General features: G+C 40.3%; 2 long non-coding RNA genes and 2 other non-coding genes across 4 annotated transcripts; all 4 read right to left on the bottom strand.

Moving 5' to 3' along the window:
- Nucleotides 1-909: 909 nt before the first annotated feature.
- LOC125202880 (small nucleolar RNA Z103) lies at nucleotides 910-1014 on the bottom strand. Its single transcript, XR_007173216.1, has one exon. It is a non-coding gene; the product is annotated as a small nucleolar RNA Z103 (small nucleolar RNA).
- A 204-nt stretch (nucleotides 1015-1218) lies between these two features.
- Nucleotides 1219-1323, bottom strand: LOC125202879 (small nucleolar RNA Z103). The gene has a single exon (XR_007173215.1). It is a non-coding gene; the product is annotated as a small nucleolar RNA Z103 (small nucleolar RNA).
- Nucleotides 1324-7553: 6230 nt separating this feature from the next.
- On the bottom strand, nucleotides 7554-8356 carry LOC148932534 (uncharacterized). The gene is made up of 3 exons (XR_016135409.1): nucleotides 8062-8356; nucleotides 7884-7951; nucleotides 7554-7807 (listed from the first exon to the last, which is right to left on the bottom strand). It is a non-coding gene; the product is annotated as an uncharacterized LOC148932534 (long non-coding RNA).
- A 9288-nt stretch (nucleotides 8357-17644) lies between these two features.
- Nucleotides 17645-18447, bottom strand: LOC148932535 (uncharacterized). The gene is made up of 3 exons (XR_016135408.1): nucleotides 18153-18447; nucleotides 17975-18042; nucleotides 17645-17898 (listed from the first exon to the last, which is right to left on the bottom strand). It is a non-coding gene; the product is annotated as an uncharacterized LOC148932535 (long non-coding RNA).
- Between the last annotated feature and the right edge of the window lie 1107 nt (nucleotides 18448-19554).

Consider the following 19554-nt stretch of genomic DNA (forward strand, 5'->3'; position numbering starts at 1 on the left):
CTATTTTAAAAATAAGATAACCTTTCACTTATTATTAGAGAAAGATTTTCAAATTTTAGATCATTTAAAGTTTAAGTCTATTAAAGAGCCTAAACAATATATGTATTACTTGTAAATAGGAGTATAATAATAATAATAATAATAATAATAATAATAATAATAATAATAATAATAATAATAATAAGTTAAAAGTTAAAATCATAAAAAATTTAATTTTTATTACATTTTTAATTAACAATAGAAGAAATTGTAATTTACTTTCAAATTTTGTCACAATAGAAGAAATTATAATTTACTTCCAAATTTTGTCACAATAGAAGAAGTTGTAATTTACTTCCAAATTTTGTTAAAGTCTCATAATTCATATTGCAATGTAAAAAAAAGTCAAAATTTAATCTGTCAAATATCTCAAAGTAAGTGTCTAAACATTATTTTAAAAATTAGATCTCTTAAACTTAATAAAGTGCTTAAGAATTAATATGTTAAAAATAGAATAATCTTCCCTTATTATTGGAAAAAAGTATTTTAAAATTTGGAAAAAAGTATTTTAAATTTTAACCAATTCGGTTAATTCGATTATAACCGATAACCGACCGGTTGTAACCGAATCAGTTAATTAAATAACTGAACCGATCTTTGGTTCGGTTATTAACCGAACCGACCGAATACCCACCACCCCTAATCTAAATGAACTTATTTTATAATTCAGAATCAAATCACCTTGGAAAAATTAATCTCATAACCCAGATAAATAAAACAAATTCATTATATAATCCTAAAATATTAAATATTTTCTTCATACCATAAAAATAAATTAATTACACTTTTTTTGACAGTACAATATTCCAAAATTTATATTTAAATTAATAATAAAAAGTTTAAATGAGACTTTAATTGTAATGTAAAGAGAAGGATCAGAACTTTGGCTTGGATTTTCCCTGCAATGAGAGAAAATATATGAGCGCGCAGTTATTTCAGCGTCGAATCATCTGGGGAAAAATTCATCACATCCATCCAAAAGAGTTTACAGAATGCACTATTTAATCATTTCATTATTGACAATAGACTCAACAACGAAATATACATGGGAATTCTATAGAGAATATAATCAAATATAATCATTTTAATTGAACATCATGATAAGTATTGATATTTCAATAAATAGGAAAGTGTTTTAATTTGGAAAATATGATCGAAAAGTTAAATTGATGGAAGAGAATGGATCAGATTTTTGGCTTGGATTTTCTCCGCAATGGAAGAAAATAAAGGAGCGCTCAGTTATTTCAACGTCGAATCATCTGGGGAAATATTCATCACTTCCATCTCCAAAGAAAACATTTAAGAGAAGAAAACAAAACCGGAATTTTTGAAAAGCAATTCTGAATCTGAATGAAATTTCACCAGTTCTGATAGATCGAGAAGCAGAAGCAGGAGGTAGAGATAAATATGGCGTCGGCTCATACGCAACACCGATTGAATCTCTGGCGCTGGTAATCAGTATTTCGACGCACATAAAAACACAAAAGGATTAAAAAAATTATACTCCACTAAACAGAAATTGAGAGATTCATAAACAGAAATGGTGAGAGATGAGGAAGGAGGAATGGAACAGTCGCGGAAGATCTGAAGCATTGTGTGGTCGGATAGGTTGAAGGGGGGTTAGGTTTTATTGAGGCGTAAAGAGGGATGCGGAAATAAGGATTCGCCAAAACCCTAATTTTGGAATTGGGGGCTCGGCCCTATTGCTCCTACTTATCCAATAAACACTGCTGATTAATTAATAACAACAAATTAGTGATTTATTATTATTGAAATTATCTATCCATGGGAAAGTGGAAATGAAAAGGTTTTTGAAAATAATATTAGTGTTATTATGAACACTTTAATAAAAAAGCGTTAATGAAACTAAAAGTCTTAGACATCAGCAGTGGCGGACGTTCGCCATAAGAAAGGATGGACACAGAAATTCCGCGGTGCTGGCGCGACGTCCGTCGCGACGGCGATGGGAAGTCAGCCGTGTTGGCACGCGGACAGACGTCCGCCGTGGACGCCCGATACCAAATTTTAATTTTATATATATTTCTTTTCAAACTATATATATACGGCTCGTTAAACTTCATTTCATTCGCACCACTTGTGTTAACAAGTTTCTCTCTCTCTACGTTTCTTTTATATTATTATAAAAATGGCAAGTGGAAGTGGTAGTGGTAGTGGTAGTGGTAGTGGTGCTGGTGGTAGCGGTGCTAGTGATCGGCGCCAGATCGTTAGGGATGAGCTGCGTGCCGTTATGTCTAGGGAGATAAATCGGGCGTTACAAGCGGCCATGCAGCAGCAGCAAGCAACAGCCGGCGGTACCTCGACCCATCCATCGTCGAACTCATGTACCTCGGGACCGATCGCTGCACACAATCGGTTGTACGCGGACTACTTTGCTCTTGTGCCACGGTTTGGGGGCAACTTATTCCGCCGGCGTTTTAGGATGAGTCGTCCACTGTTTCTTTATATTGTTGGTGCTTTATAGCGTCGATACGAATATTTCAGGATGAGAGAGGATGCAATTGGTAAACCCGGCCACACGCCCATTCAGAAGTGCACGACAACAATCACGTAGCTGATTTACGGAGGTACGACCGACATGTTCGACGAGTACCTCCACATCGGCGAGTCGACTGCCCGCGAATGTCTGGAGTTTTTTTGTCAAGGCGTTAGGGAGATATTCGGGGATACCTATCTTCGGAAGCCTACCCCCAAGACTGCTAGGATCTGATGACTATGCACGTGGCTCAGCACGGGTTTCCGAGAATGTTGGGCAGCATAGACTGTATGCATTGGGAATGGAAGAACTGCCCCTCCCCTGGAAAGGGTTGTACACAACTGGTTTCAAGAGCAAGCATCCCACGATTGTCCTTGAGGCGGTAGCTGACTACCGACTGTGGATTTGGCATGCATACTTTGTAGTAGCCGGTTCGAACAACGACATCAATGTCCTACAATTGTTCCCTCTTTTCAACGACCAATAACTTGGTGTTGGTCCGGCTGTCAATTTCGTCGCCAACGGCAACCAGCACAACATGAGCTACTATTTGGCGGATGACATTTATCCTATGTGGCCCGTCTTCGTGAAGACGATCAGATGCACAACAGAAGATAGGAAGAAATACTTTGCGAGTCATCAGGAGGCAGCGCGCAAGGATGTAGAGCGGGCATTTGGTGTGCTCCAGAGTCGATGGGCGATAGTGAAGGGTCCATCGCGGTTGTGGCATACGGACTGCATCACTGATGTCATGTACGCATGTATTATCATGCACAACATGATTGTCGAAGATGAAGGTGCAGCACTGACTGATTGGGCCAGTGACGATGATGATGGTGCCGGTCCAAGCCACTGTGTGGCCACCCCCAGTGGACGCATGGGGGTACCCCATGAAGGGGCCGACCGGGTGCGTGCGTTTGCCGACATGCGCCAACGACAAACCCATATTCGACTCCAGAACGATTTAATTGAAGAGCTATGGTTGCGTCGGGATCATCGTTAATATGTTCATGAGTGTAATTTGATTAAGTTGTTTTTTTTTATTGTTTTTTTTTATCTAATGAAATTATTTTGCACTTTGTTTAATTCCGTATTCGTGCCAAAATTTTAATACTGAACATTGTTTAATTCCGTAAATTGTTTAATTTGGTGAATTTGTGATTTTTTTTAATAGCGGAAGTCCGCGCGGGAAGGCTATGGGATGTCCGCCACTGTGTAGTGGGAAGTCCTTATGACGTAGCAGTGCTGGGAAGGCTGTGGGAGGTCCTTATGACGTGGAAGAAGATGTTTTTGGGAAGTCCGTCGGGAAGGCTATGAGAAGTCCGTCCCCACTGGGGATGCTCTTATGCAGTATGTTGAACTTGTTGGGAGTTGATCAAATTCAAACCAATCCAAATGTAGCGGAGGTGATGATCTAGATATATCCGTTGGAATTAGTTGCATTTTAGTTGGGTGGTTATTGGAAGTTATTCACGAGTGCAGTGCGTTGTTGTGAGTATAAATATAAGAAAATAAGTGATGTAATTGTGATTTTGTATGATTCAATTTCTCAGTTCAATAAAGTTTCTTTTCTTCTCCGTTGGTGTGCAGAACTCACTTGTATGTGGAGTTATTTGATTCAATAGTTTCAACATGGTACCAATAACAACTCTTTGATTTCCGCTACGCTTTATCTTTCTCTAGTTCTCTGAAAATCATTATATGTTCGTAATTGTGGTAGTGAACAACTTGTTCAAGCTGAGGATAATCCAAGTCTGCAGCTTGTTTCTCAGCTATTAATCGTATCTAACTACATCAATTGGAGCAGATCTATTACCATAGCTTTGATTGCAAAAAATAAGTTGCATTTTGTCAATGTTGCGGCCAGCTGATGATGATCTCTTGTTTCCAGATGCAAGGTTTCATGGCTTCAAACTCTATTTCTGCTCAGATCTGTTCTAGTATCATGTATTTGGATGATGCACACGATATATGGTCAGATCTACAAATCGTTTCTCTCAAAGTGATTAAGCTAGATCCTATCAACTGCGCCAACAAATCATGACTCTTTCTCATGTAAATTCTGATGTTAATGCCTATTTCACCAAGTTCAAGATTGTTTGGGATGAATATAAGCATTCTCAGCCGGTATTGTGGTGCACAAGTAACACTTGTAGATGTGGAAGTGATCACCACATCAGGATGAGGAATACATAATGCAATTCCTCATTGGTTTGAACTCATCTTTTTCTCAGATCAAATCACATATCCTCTTTATGACTCCTTTTGTCTGGTAGTTCAAGAGGAAAAGAAACAGAATATTAATGGAAGTCTCAATTCTACTATTCGAACAACCGTACAAATCCTGCCGAGGAAATATTAGTGTTCTCACTGTGAGAGAACTAATCGTACTGTGGATAGATGTTTCTCCTTGCATGGTTTTCCTCAAGGTTTTGGTCGGGGAAGAGGAAAACTTGGTTCTAAGGATTTCTCCAATCATAAACTAATCAATTTTGTGGATTATTCTCCCTCTGAGGTTTCCCCTTATCTTGTCAATGCCAGCAGCTAGGTTAGCATATATTTTCCATATATTTGTTTCTTGATCATTGAATAAATATATTATAAATAGGAGTCTTTGTTATCTTTTGAATTAATCATTGAATAAATACAATTATTTTATATCTTTTCCGTCGGTGAATTCTCACCAATTATCATTGATATGGGTCTCTTCGTAACACTACTTCTCCTGTCATACATATAGGAAACATTCAATCGACCTCAAATAGCACCTTATACATTCTGTGCTTTGTGTTCCTAGTTTCTCATTCAATCTTATTTCTGTTAGCTCTCTTTCTTCCTCTATGTCTTGTATTGTAACTTTAACACATGATGATTCCATTCAAATTCAGGCAGCTTCTTTGGGAACTGTGATTGGAAGGGGTAGCAGGATTGGCAACCTATACACGAGTACTCAATCTCTCTTCTGACTACAATCCAGGTTCCTCAGATTCTCCATTCTCCTTGTATAAACTCTGTTGGCATATGAGACTTGGCCATTTGTCTTTTCATACACTAAAATCCATGTCTGATGTTTTGTCTTTCTCAAATAAATCTCATTATATTTATTTGTGATATTTGTCCATTAGCCAAATAGAAACATTTATCTTTCTTTCATTCCGATTCAATTGTTGCTGAGGTGTGACATATGTGGTCCTTTCAGTCTATGTACCACTCAGGGATATAGTTACTTCCTCACCATTGTGGATGATAACTCTAGGTTTGTCTAGACCTTCTTGATGAACATAAATCTGATACAAGAACTATACTAACTCAGTTTTTTAACACCATCTGTACCCAATTCTCCAAAAAGGACCAGAGTTCAATCTTAATGATTTGTTCTCTGCTTATGGTATAGTGGTAAAACATTTCTGTGTTGAAACACCACAGCAGAATGGCATCAACATCTTCTTAATGTGGCAAGAAGATTGTTGTTTCAGTCACATTTGCGTATTATTTTCTGGAAGACTGACCTCATAAACAGAACTCCTTCCTCCATATTACGAGATAATTTATCTCCTTTTCAAGTGTTGTTAAAAAAAGTCTCCTTATTCTCATTTGAGGTTTTTTGGGTGCCTTTGTTTTGCTTCACACTTAGCCAAACAGAGACAAATTCTCTCCTCGTATGTCTTTTTGGGCTATCCATCTGGATCTGGGTACAAAATGTGGTGTTTCATGAGAATATTTTTCCCTTTGCTCACCTACAGCCATCTATCATTCCATCCCAATACATCACTCCTATCAATGAAAATAATAATCTTCTCCCCCTTCATCCACTCCCATCATTGATAATAAACTCTATCACTCATAATAATCCTACATCCATTCCCACGACTAATCCTCCAGAAAATAACCACCATACTTGAGCTGGGACTGAGAATCACTAAACCCCAGTTTCATGCATACTTCTCATTATCCCACCTTACTCCAAAGTATCTCCAGTATATTGTGCTCATGACTATACTTTCAGGCTGCTCGTAGTCACCTATTTTGTGCTTGGATTCATGATTAATTTGTTAAGTCATAAAATTATAATAATGTGCTTCAATATTGTTTTTAGTTATTTTAACTGAGTGTGCTAAGCAAAATCTATACAAAGAGTTTTGGAGAAAATAAAAAGAATATCGTAATATATTTTTTAATAAAAAAATTATGGAGTATAATAATTAGGGGAAGTGGAAATGAAAATATTTTTAAAGATATTTTTAATAAAATTAAGGGAATGAAAAGATTTTTACATATATAAAAGGGAAATTTCTATGAAATAACTTGAATGCCGTTATAACCTAAGGGCATGTTTGATAAGTTAGTAATACCAAGATAGAGAATTATATATGGACATTTCTAATTGTTTGATATCATAGTTAAGCTTAACTCAAAGCCCAATATAAGACCAGGGCCCTATCTAATCTTACCAAAATTGTAACATTAACCTTGTTTATGTATCTCACTAATTTGTCAAGTTAAGCCATGTTATTTAATATACAATACAAATTTAGATAATTTCTTTTCTATCAAACAACAACGGAAAAAAATCATATCTTTGCATATCTTGACATGAAGCCCGTATTTCTTATCTTATTTTACATATATTCTCATATCCCATCTTTTATATCAAACGAGTCCTAAGTTAATAAGAAATTTAGTTAATAACTCAAATTAAATATCTATGGCAAATTACGAGAAGATTAAATAATTTTTGTGTTTCAGTTTGAATCATTGAACTCTGTATTACAATTAAATGATTTTGATATAATTAAAATCAAATAATTTTTGTGTTTCAGTTTGAATCATTGAACTCTGTATTACAATTAAATGATTTTTGTAATACCCGCTCTTTGTTACCTTTTCTTTAAGACTAATGTCAACCTAGAGAAATGTTTGTTGTTTTCAAATCAGAAATATTAGTCGATGGTCTTGCTTGGTTGCTAATTTGAAGAGTGTCGATCAAACTAAAACAGATTTTCGTATATACGTGTGAAATACAATAAACGTCAAGAAATAAAAATGATTTACACATGTGTTGACAAAAAAAAAAAAAAAGAATTTAAGAATACAAATATACAAAGAGTTGGGCCTCGACTCTCGAACACGAGATTTCTTTCGGCCCAAAGACTTAGAGGGCAGCCCGAAGGCCCGTGCAGCCAGCCCGACTGCCTCGTCTCGATCCCAGGCCACATCCCCAATTTTTTTTTAAAAAAACCCTTTTCCTTTATCTGCCATTAAACCTGCAAGAACCTACAAAACTAATAAATATTTTAGATTACTTTTCCCAACATCAAACCAAACAAGGAAGGAGGCATCCTTTCTTTACCAAAGGAGGTCTAAATGATCCCAAAATGGGAGGTACACTCCTACACAGCCAATGCACCAAACCGAGAGCTGTATGTGAAAACAAAAATTCTTAAAACTTAGGAGTACAAGGCTGCAAACCTGTGTACTAAGTAATAAATGAATGAAGGGACAACTGAGATAAAACATTTAGAATTTACCTCTCATTGCTGCCAAGAATTTGAGACTTGCCTCTTTTGGAGTGGCAACCTATCCTTTGACCGATACCTTGCTGATCAGCTAGCCCAAAACGTGTCCCTCCAGCTGCGCCAAATCAGCCCAAACCGAACAGCCACCTGCTTCCCCTGCACATCAAACAAAGTAACCTAATGAAGGTAGTACTTATGTTTCAAGAAAGAGACAAAGGAAGTAAACTAAAGGTGCCATCTGCAGCATGAAAACAAAGAGCTTTGACAGCCATTTAAGGCCTCACGAGTACACCACACTTCGCCTATATAAACCGCCCCTGACTCCCTCCCCAGAAACCACAAATTCACTCACAATCAAGGAGTGCAGCAAGGAATCGGGAGGAGCAAGAAGGCGAGGAGGGGCAGCGGCAACACGGAGAAGCAGCCGTAAAACGAGAATCGCAAAGGAGAGGTATTCCATAGCCCACCCTCACCAATGCATCATGATAGCCAATCATAGATAATCAAGAACTTAGAACTATAGGTGCTCAAAAATCCAATGTGAACTTAGCAATATCGACTGATAGAACCCATACTTTGAGTAAGAATACAAACCAACACAGTAGGCCTCATGTACAAGTTTTGATATCAAAGTTTTCCCCAATTAAATTACTACCCAAGATGGTTTCAACATCACACAGTAAGATACACTAAGACTTCATCTTTGAAACATAGTATTGTTACAAGGAAATAAATGAGAGGAAAAAAAAACTTAGCTTTGGAGCAAGGAGTGATGGGAGAGCTGCCGGACGGCGAGCTGCGATGACGGCGGTAGAGAATTCGCCGGAGGGAGCCAGGAGAACGCCGGAGGCAGGGAGAAAGAGAGGCGATGCCTCCTTCCTGTCGGCGACTCCGCTAATAAAGATGAGGCGACGGCGGGCTGGTCTTCAAGGCGGGCCAAGCCGCGTCTACCTCAGCCGGAGACGTCGGCGACGGCGCTGAATCGCCGAGAACGAGCAAAGGATGAGCGGAGAGGGGAATTTCAGAGGCGCGGCGTAGCAGCCGAAGGAGGGAGAGATTAGAAGGGAAGAAGGAGAGAGAGAGTTGGAGCAGCGGCGACGGCGGAGCTCGCCGCGCGATAACGGCGACACAGGCGCGCCGTCGATCCAGAGCTGGAGCCGGCGACGAAGGGGGGGGAGATGCGCCGTCGTTCCTCTCCAAAGCAAGGATTAGGAATTGGGGTTTTTGATTTTGATTTTGGGGATTTTGTGTTTTGAGAGAGAGAGGCCGATAGTTTTGAGGGAGGAAGAAATTGGGCCTCTTTCATTTGGGCCTCTCCTTTTCTTCTTTTGGGCCTCTATAAATTAAATGCATGGGCTAAGGTTTTGTTAATTAATGGACCAATTCTTTAAATAATCTAAAGAGTTGGGCTAATAATTAAAATAAAATGGGAGTTTGCTCTAGCCTAATTAAATCATGAGCCCACCTATGTTGCTAAATCAAATAATTGAGGTTAAGTAATGGTCCGCTAATTTATTTCCACGATGATAAATTTAATTCCCAGACTTTAGTATTAGCGCTCGAGTAATTTATGGTGCGAAATGATGAAAAGACCTCGAGTCTATTTTAGTACTCAGGGACTCTTTTTATGAATTAAGGAAAAGGAATAAAATGATCACGCACTTAGGATGCATCCACGTTTAAGCTTAATTGATTTATCAAAGTCTAATTAAATATTATGTTATTTCCTAAAGGGGCGTCTACGAACGTCATCTAAGGCCAAGTTAAGGAAATTACGGAAAGAGCTTTAGCTTTTGAGGTGGGCATTCTTTCAAACGTGATTTCAGTATGAAAATGTGATTCTTTGCTCAAGTATATTGTCATGCCATGTTTTGTTTTATGATTACCTATCTGCTTGGCTATGCCAATTCAAGTTAAATCGAATTCGGGTCCCAGTAGGGCCGCAAACCCTACTCGGACTAGTGTACACATGAGGGGACCGTGAGCTAACAAAAGGGGTTGGCCGGTCCAGTGACCGTCGTGGAATGTGGCCACATTCCCGGTTCACACAAGGTTCAGATATGGTATATCTATGTTATGTGATTGCGCAATCAAATCTTTACTAAAGGAAAAGTATTTTAGTGACTCGGGTCTTTTTAAGTAAAACCCCGTGATCACTCAACTCTGGCATTGACAATTAAAGATAAAACCATTTTTGGCAATGTGCCCACTGAGTATATCAAATACTCAGCCCTGCATGTTATTTTCAAATGTGCAGGTTGAACGTGTACGAGGAGGCGAAGGTGTTGGGACAAGACTTTTAAATAAGTAGTTAGGTAACCCAAAGTAGCATGTCTTCATACGTGCTATTTTGTCTTGGACTCTTCCGCTGCAAATCTAGAATTAAGTGCTAGAAAGCTATGAACTTAGTCTTGATACTCTGAACACGTTTTGACTATGAACCCATATGCCTTTGATACTATTGATTTAAGTGATTTCATCCTTTTATTGTTGTCCCTTGATTATTGAGAATTTTTAGTCGCGAAATAGCTACGCTCACTAGCACTAGGGAGTTGTGGTCGTGACAGAGTGGTATCAGAGCACCGTTCTTTCGCTCTGGACCCAAGAACCTTCTTTTCAAGCCTTAGTCGAGAATGATAGTACTAGACTAGGATAGTACTAAAATGGAAAGCTTAAAAGGACCCAACACCTCGACTCGTCACGTTCAACTGCAGCAATGAGGTAAGAAAGAAGTTTTTACCAGAAAAATTTTCAGTTATTCATGAAAGAACTTGAAAAAAAAAAAAATGATTTCTTTTTGAAGATATTGTGAAAATATTCAGGGTTTTCAAGGAAAAGCATGTAAATTCCATTTTTCCTACGAACCATGGAATTTCAAGTTTAAATTGTTAAGCATAAGGATGTCTTTGAGACAAATGCTAAAGTATTATCAGTTACACATGCTCGATTATGTGAAGTATGATGATAGATTAAGGAACTTTTTAGGAGGTTACGGAATGACTAACGCATGCGAACATAGAATGCCTAAGAAGTACGTTAGACTAAACGCTCTTGAACAGAGTTGTAAGTTGATGACTTCCTTACCGCTTTTCTAAGCGATAAAATGAACGAGTATATGCAAGTTAGGGCAAACCCCTAATTTTGTTTTAAGAATGAGGAAATATAGATGAATGTGTCTAAAAGTGGACCCCACACCTTTTCCTCTACCCTATCTCTTGACGAGACCACGATCCATGATGTTGTAATTGGAACAATTCCAAATGTACAAGAATGAACCTAACAATTTATAAATAACCCATCTATTCTTAGATGGTAACGATCAGACGAGATACGAGAAACTACCTACGGCACATGGGCGTCTGTTGAACGTTTTAAATGATGGGAACAACATGAAGTTCCCTTTGTCTTCATGAACTCAATCATAATCAAAATGAGCGTACCCTTGATCTAGTAAAGGAGGTGTATCCTTACACGAAAAGATATCGTACTTACGATCAAATTAAGTGATCCAGTCTTGCGTAGCAAGTCAAGGAGGCTACGTGATCTAGAAACAATGCTTATAGCACGCTGTGAAGCACGATGGAGAGTGCAATGTTTTACGAGAATGAACGTCCTGACTTATCGAGATCATTATGAAAATATGACCTTCAACGACAGCTATTAGTTGTAACACCAGGAATCCTAGCTTGGAATCTATGGTTTCCTGGAACGCTCTGATCATGTACAAGCTCCGAAAGAACAAACAAGAAAGTGTCACATAAGTGGAACAGATGATTATGATCAACAGTACTTACTTGGATTCCCATCGATTTCTTTCTATGAACCTCCTTAATGAAAATGCCCTCGTCTACTTTAGACCTTAGATTGACTTGGATTTATGCAACTAATGCCTCATTTTTTTTTTCTCCTACGAAAGTTGTGACTCTCTTTCAATTTGTTGGCTATAGTAGTTGAGCTCATTGTTCAGAAAATGTAAGGTGTTGACTTCATAAGCTCCGGTCATAAACCTTCGACTCTAAAGTTGCTTACGGCCATGCCCTCCAGAATAATCTCATTTTGAACATCCTGAACAAGGGTGTCCTGCCGTCTTTTTAAGACTTTTGATTGACTCACGTTTTTGCAAGTAATAAGTCACTATCATTTTATTTATTTATTTTTTTTTTTTTTTTACGAAAATGGTGACTTACTTTCAAATCTTAAATTCGAAAGACTTATATGTTCTCAAGCATCTTTGTTGTTTGTTGTCCCCCGTATGACCCACCATTGATAAAATCAATATCCCAGATTCTTTAACTCTCACGGTATAACTTCACCCTTAAGTTGCTGATTTTTTTCAGACATTTCTTCTTAGAGAATGGCACAATAAGTGGAACTTTTGTTCACCTCCTTATTTGGCAACCATATTGTGACTATTTCGTTCTTATATGAGTGAATTTTTCTTGTCCAGTTCCACTACATGCATTATTTCTAGCTCAAGATTTCTTTCTGAAACACTAAGTTAAGGCTAATGTATTGCATTTTCCTTGATGGTAGTTGACTTTTCCAAAAATATTTCTCTCACTTTGGTCGCTACCTGTGAATCCATTGATGTATTTCCATGATTTCCACATTATAATGTTGGTGAACCATGATCAACGTTAATCAATGGCAATTGTTTACATTTCTAAACCCTCTTGCGACTAATCATCTGAGATCTTGACATGTTGAAATCATCATCCTTGATGTCCGGATCTAGTCAATTTGAACGGACAATTTAACCATTTTATTTGACAAACCTACTATGGAAATTGAGAGTTCATACAGTATCATCTTATTCTCATGACCTACCTCATGTTCTTTCAAGTTCCCATAAGAATTGAATTCACAAATTCGATGGGTTTAAGTATTTGAAACCATTTGAACCTTGAAGTTCTTTGAATGGATACGATAAGTTCAATTGAACTTAGTACTTGCCTTCAAAATCAATTGTCACGATTTGAGGTCGAAAATTCACAACAGTCGAGCAAGAGATGTTATTCTTATCCCTTTGGATATTCTATAGTCCTTTCAATAAAAGAAATTTGCAGTCATGCTTCTTCTAGGTGACATCAGTACCTATCCAAGTTAAGACTGTTTGATTAATCATCGAGTTCTTAGTACAAGGCAATCACGAAGGGCATAGTTGTTTGGACTTTTCGCACTTGTGTGCCGCCGGTCACGAGCTGCTATGGGATGGATCGTTACGCTATATACATAGAATGTAGGCCACAAAAAGAGAAATGTAAAGGAATCTTATATACGTACAGACCTAATGACTTTTCGTTATGCAAGACTTATTTATCTAAGTGATTAATCGTTTGGGGCACAAATAACAAAGTGAACTAGGAGAGCCACGAGGAAATGGAGATCAAGATCATCGTTAGGTAACGAAATCTAGTGAAAATATGAACACTCTCATAGATTACGTTTTAATGAACGGATGTCTTCGACAAGAGGAAAATCATCTGAGATATGGCGCAATAAAACCAACGAATGAAGGAACGATCGGGAAAACGAAAACGTACTTCAAATGAGAATAAGAAGCAACAACTTGCCCCAAAACCATCGCAGAATGGCGGTAGAGAAGCCGATCTCAATAAGAAGGTTGAGTACCGACCTAAGGCCCATCCCCGCGCTAAGTGGTCAAGAAACCACCGTGGAAAGTGCATAGTTAGGACACATAGGTGCCTTAATTGTGGCAGAAGCGGACATTTCTCCAGGGAATGCTGTACAAGAATACTAGGACAGGAGGGAGGCAGGACTATTAAGGGCAGCGTCCGTAGTTGCGGGCACTTCAAGCTGAGCCAAGAAGAAAGACAGTCCTAATCACCATATCACCAGCGGCAGCTACGCCAGAGGTTTCCCACTCAGACTATAGTTACTGCACCGAGGCAGAAACAGCCTAAGATTGAGCAGGGAACCAAGAGCAAGACAATTTAGCAAGTATGGGAACTCTCCTCAACATACCTATTGTCATTCTTTCATGTCAGCACCTTGCGTGGATACTTTAGAATTGCCTACTGATGAAATCGAACATAAGATGAGGGTGTTCTCACCCATAGGAGGCCTTAAAGATACCTCACGAACTTGCTCGAACGTAGAATTCACTATGGGAAACCTTAAGTTAGTGGCTCACAATTTACATGTAACGTTGATGTGGAACGTCGACATCATATTGGGAATGGATTGGTTAGCCGAGAACTACGCTACCATTCTTTGTAAGGAAAGGCAGATCTCTGTGCAATACCCAGGGAAAGAACCCACAATCTTTCACGGAATATCCGTGAGGCGACGAAAGTCCATAGATTCTGCGCTACAAGCGGCCACTATGATAAGGAAAGGATGCTCTGCATACCTCGTTTATCTGAATGGAGAAGAGAAAGAGGACCGTAAGATTGAGGATGTAGAAGTGGTACGAGAATTCCCAGATGTCTTTTCGGACGCACTACCAGGATTGCCGCCAGACAGGCAATTAGAATTCACAATCGATCTCGAACCAGGATCGGCCTCGGTATCGAAGGCACCATACAGAATGGCGCCTAAAGAGTTAGAAGAACTCAAAATGCAGCTACAGGAATTATTAGACCTTGGTTTCATCCGACCTAGTGTGTCACCATGGGGCGCACCAGTGCTCTTCGTGAAGAAGAAGGACGGAACATTGAGAATGTGTATCGACTACCGAGAGTTGAACAAGCTGACGCTCAAGAACAAGTATCCCCTACCAAGGATTGATGACCTTTTTGACCAACTTCGAGGGGCTGGTGTATTCTCGAAAATGGACTTGAGATCAGGCTATCACCAACTGAAAGTCCGACATGACGATGTACCCAAGACGGCGTTCCGCACCAGATACGGCCATTACGAATTCACTGTAATGCCTTTCGGGCTTACAAATGCCTCGGCAGTGTTCATGGACTTAATGAACCGCGTGTTCCATCCATACTTGGACAAGTTCGTCCTAGTCCTTATAGATGATGTACTAATCTATTCGAAGAACGAGAAGGAACACGAGAAACGTCTGAGAACCACCTTAGAGACGCTGAGAGCCGAGAAACTCTATGCTAAGTTTGGAAAATGTGAGTTCTGGCTTAACAAGGTGAACTTCCTTGGACACATAGTAACGGCAGAAAGGACCCGAGTGGACCCTGCAAAGGTGGAAACAGTACAACGTTGGCAGTCACCAACAACGCCTAATGAGATTCGAAGTTCTTAGGTTTGGCTGGATATTATCGAAGGTTTATTGAAGGATTTTCTAAAATAGCCAGACCACTGACTCAACAGCTCAAGAAAGGAGCTAAGGTCAATTGGACGCCGGAGTGCGAAGCAAGCTTCCAACTATTAAAAGAAAAGTTGACCACCGCACCAGTCCTAGCCGTGCCAGCACCAGGAGCAGGCTATGTAGCGTACACCGATGCATCAAAGATTGGACTTGGATGCGTACTGATGCAGAATGGCAAGGTGATTGCGTACGCGTCACGCCAACTCAGGCCACATGAGCTAAATTACCCCACTCATGACCTTGAACTAGCAGCAGTGGTACATGCCTTAAAGATTTGGAGACATCACCTCTACGGAGTTCGATGTGAGATCTTCACGGACCACAAGGGCCTTAAGTACTTCTTCGAGCAGAAGGATTTAAACATGCGACAACGCAGATGGCTCGAATTAGTCAAGGATTATGACTGTGGTATAAATTACCACCCAGGCAAGGCCAATGTAGTGGCAGATGCCTTGAGCAGGAAGACTATGCCCCAAGTGGCCACCTTCCTCACACAGAATGAGGAGCTCATACGGGAATTTGCTAAGATGCGGCTGGAGGTAGTAAGAGCACCAGAGACGGTGGAAGGTAGGATCGCCCCTTTAGTGATTGAACCAGACTTAAGGGCCATAATTGTTGAGGCTCAAAGGAGTGATGAAGCATTAGAGAAAGTTCGTCTTAAAGTGAGGTCGGGAAAAGAGGTGAGTTATCATGAAGAAGCGGATGACGCCCTCACTTTTGAAGGGAGATTATGTGTACCCGATGACGAGGTTCTCAGAAATGAGATCATGAGCGAAGCGCATGAAACACCCTATACTGCCCACCCAGGAAGTACGAAAATGTATCAAGATATGAAGAAGCAGTTTCGGTGGGATGGCATGAAGAGGAGCATAGCGTCGTTTGTAGAAAGGTGCCTAGCATGTCAACAAGTGAAGGCTCTACATCAACGACCCTATGGGAAATTGCAACCCCTAGAAATCCCCGAGTGGGAATGGGAACACATTGCTATGGACTTCATGACAGGGTTGCCAAGGTCACAAAAGCGCGCACTTCGTGACAGGATTGTTATTTGGGTGATTATAGATCGCCTCACCAAAAGCGCGCACTTCGTGACAGGATTGTTATTTGGGTGATTATAGATCGCCTCACCAAAAGCGCGCACTTCGTACCAGTTCGTATTACTTACGAATCGAACAAGTTAGCTCAAATCTACGTGCAAGAGATCATACGATTACATGGAATACCGGTGACGATCACATCAGACCGTGATACGAAATTTACTTCTAGATTTGGATAAGCCTGCAGCAAGAGCTAGGCACCAGATTGAATTCAGTACGGCATTCCATCCACAGACTGATGGGCAGTCTGAGAGGACAATCCAGACCTTGGAAGATATGCTGAGAGCCGTAGTGCTCAACCGTGGAGGAAACTTGGAGCTAGTACTACCATTTATAGAGTTTGCTTACAACAACAGTTGTCAGCATCTATAAACATGGCCCCAAATGAAGCATTGTATGGAAAGAAATGTAGACCACCGCTTTACAGGAATGAAGTCGGAGAGAGAAAGATACTCGGACCGGATTCTGTAAAGGAAATGATAGAGATTGTCCGTCAGATCCGTGAAAGAATCAAGGAAGCTCAAGATAGGCAAAAGTTTTACGCAGATGCTCGCCGAACCGATCTGCAGTTCAAGGCGGGAGACAAAGTTTTTCTAAAAGTATATCCGTCTAAAGGGATTACAAGATTCGGCGTCAAGGGCAAGCTAAGGCCACGTTTCATCGGACCCTACGAGATTCTAGAAGAAGTGGGTCCTGTGGCGTACGGATTGGCACTCCCACCGAGTTTCGGGAATGTACACAATGTCTTTCACGTATCACAATTGAGGAAATACGTGTTCGACCCGAAACACATAGTCCACCAAGAGGAAATGGTTTTGGAACCAGACTTAAGCTATGAAGAGAAGCCAGAGGAAATATTGGATAGGAAGGTCAAGGAACTGAGGAACAAATCTATTGTAACGGTGAAAGTTTTATGGAAACACCATGGTCACGAGGAAGCTACGTGGGAATTTGAAGACAAGATGAAGGAAAGGTACCCAGAGCTGTTTGAGTAACATAAGCAAAATTTCGGGACGAAATTTTTGCTAAGGTGGGTAGAATGTAATACCCGCTCTTTGTTACCTTTTCTTTAAGACTAATGTCAACCTAGAGAAATGTTTGTTGTTTTCAAATCAGAAATATTAGTCGATGGTCTTGCTTGGTTGCTAATTTGAAGAGTGTCGATCAAACTAAAACAGATTTTCGTATATACGTGTGAAATACAATAAACGTCAAGAAATAAAAATGATTTACACATGTGTTGACAAAAAAAAAAAAAAAGAATTTAAGAATACAAATATACAAAGAGTTGGGCCTCGACTCTCGAACACGAGATTTCTTTCGGCCCAAAGACTTAGAGGGCAGCCCGAAGGCCCGTGCAGCCAGCCCGACTGCCTCGTCTCGATCCCAGGCCACATCCCCAATTTTTTTTTAAAAAAACCCTTTTCCTTTATCTGCCATTAAACCTGCAAGAACCTACAAAACTAATAAATATTTTAGATTACTTTTCCCAACATCAAACCAAACAAGGAAGGAGGCATCCTTTCTTTACCAAAGGAGGTCTAAATGATCCCAAAATGGGAGGTACACTCCTACACAGCCAATGCACCAAACCGAGAGCTGTATGTGAAAACAAAAATTCTTAAAACTTAGGAGTACAAGGCTGCAAACCTGTGTACTAAGTAATAAATGAATGAAGGGACAACTGAGATAAAACATTTAGAATTTACCTCTCATTGCTGCCAAGAATTTGAGACTTGCCTCTTTTGGAGTGGCAACCTATCCTTTGACCGATACCTTGCTGATCAGCTAGCCCAAAACGTGTCCCTCCAGCTGCGCCAAATCAGCCCAAACCGAACAGCCACCTGCTTCCCCTGCACATCAAACAAAGTAACCTAATGAAGGTAGTACTTATGTTTCAAGAAAGAGACAAAGGAAGTAAACTAAAGGTGCCATCTGCAGCATGAAAACAAAGAGCTTTGACAGCCATTTAAGGCCTCACGAGTACACCACACTTCGCCTATATAAACCGCCCCTGACTCCCTCCCCAGAAACCACAAATTCACTCACAATCAAGGAGTGCAGCAAGGAATCGGGAGGAGCAAGAAGGCGAGGAGGGGCAGCGGCAACACGGAGAAGCAGCCGTAAAACGAGAATCGCAAAGGAGAGGTATTCCATAGCCCACCCTCACCAATGCATCATGATAGCCAATCATAGATAATCAAGAACTTAGAACTATAGGTGCTCAAAAATCCAATGTGAACTTAGCAATATCGACTGATAGAACCCATACTTTGAGTAAGAATACAAACCAACACAGTAGGCCTCATGTACAAGTTTTGATATCAAAGTTTTCCCCAATTAAATTACTACCCAAGATGGTTTCAACATCACACAGTAAGATACACTAAGACTTCATCTTTGAAACATAGTATTGTTACAAGGAAATAAATGAGAGGAAAAAAAAACTTAGCTTTGGAGCAAGGAGTGATGGGAGAGCTGCCGGACGGCGAGCTGCGATGACGGCGGTAGAGAATTCGCCGGAGGGAGCCAGGAGAACGCCGGAGGCAGGGAGAAAGAGAGGCGATGCCTCCTTCCTGTCGGCGACTCCGCTAATAAAGATGAGGCGACGGCGGGCTGGTCTTCAAGGCGGGCCAAGCCGCGTCTACCTCAGCCGGAGACGTCGGCGACGGCGCTGAATCGCCGAGAACGAGCAAAGGATGAGCGGAGAGGGGAATTTCAGAGGCGCGGCGTAGCAGCCGAAGGAGGGAGAGATTAGAAGGGAAGAAGGAGAGAGAGAGTTGGAGCAGCGGCGACGGCGGAGCTCGCCGCGCGATAACGGCGACACAGGCGCGCCGTCGATCCAGAGCTGGAGCCGGCGACGAAGGGGGGGGAGATGCGCCGTCGTTCCTCTCCAAAGCAAGGATTAGGAATTGGGGTTTTTGATTTTGATTTTGGGGATTTTGTGTTTTGAGAGAGAGAGGCCGATAGTTTTGAGGGAGGAAGAAATTGGGCCTCTTTCATTTGGGCCTCTCCTTTTCTTCTTTTGGGCCTCTATAAATTAAATGCATGGGCTAAGGTTTTGTTAATTAATGGACCAATTCTTTAAATAATCTAAAGAGTTGGGCTAAT

Source organism: Salvia hispanica, chromosome 2, assembly GCF_029641045.1.
Source record: "Salvia hispanica isolate PSC_SH4W2 chromosome 2, Shi_PSC_v1, whole genome shotgun sequence".
In the NCBI taxonomy this organism is placed as follows: Eukaryota; Viridiplantae; Streptophyta; class Magnoliopsida; order Lamiales; family Lamiaceae; genus Salvia; species Salvia hispanica.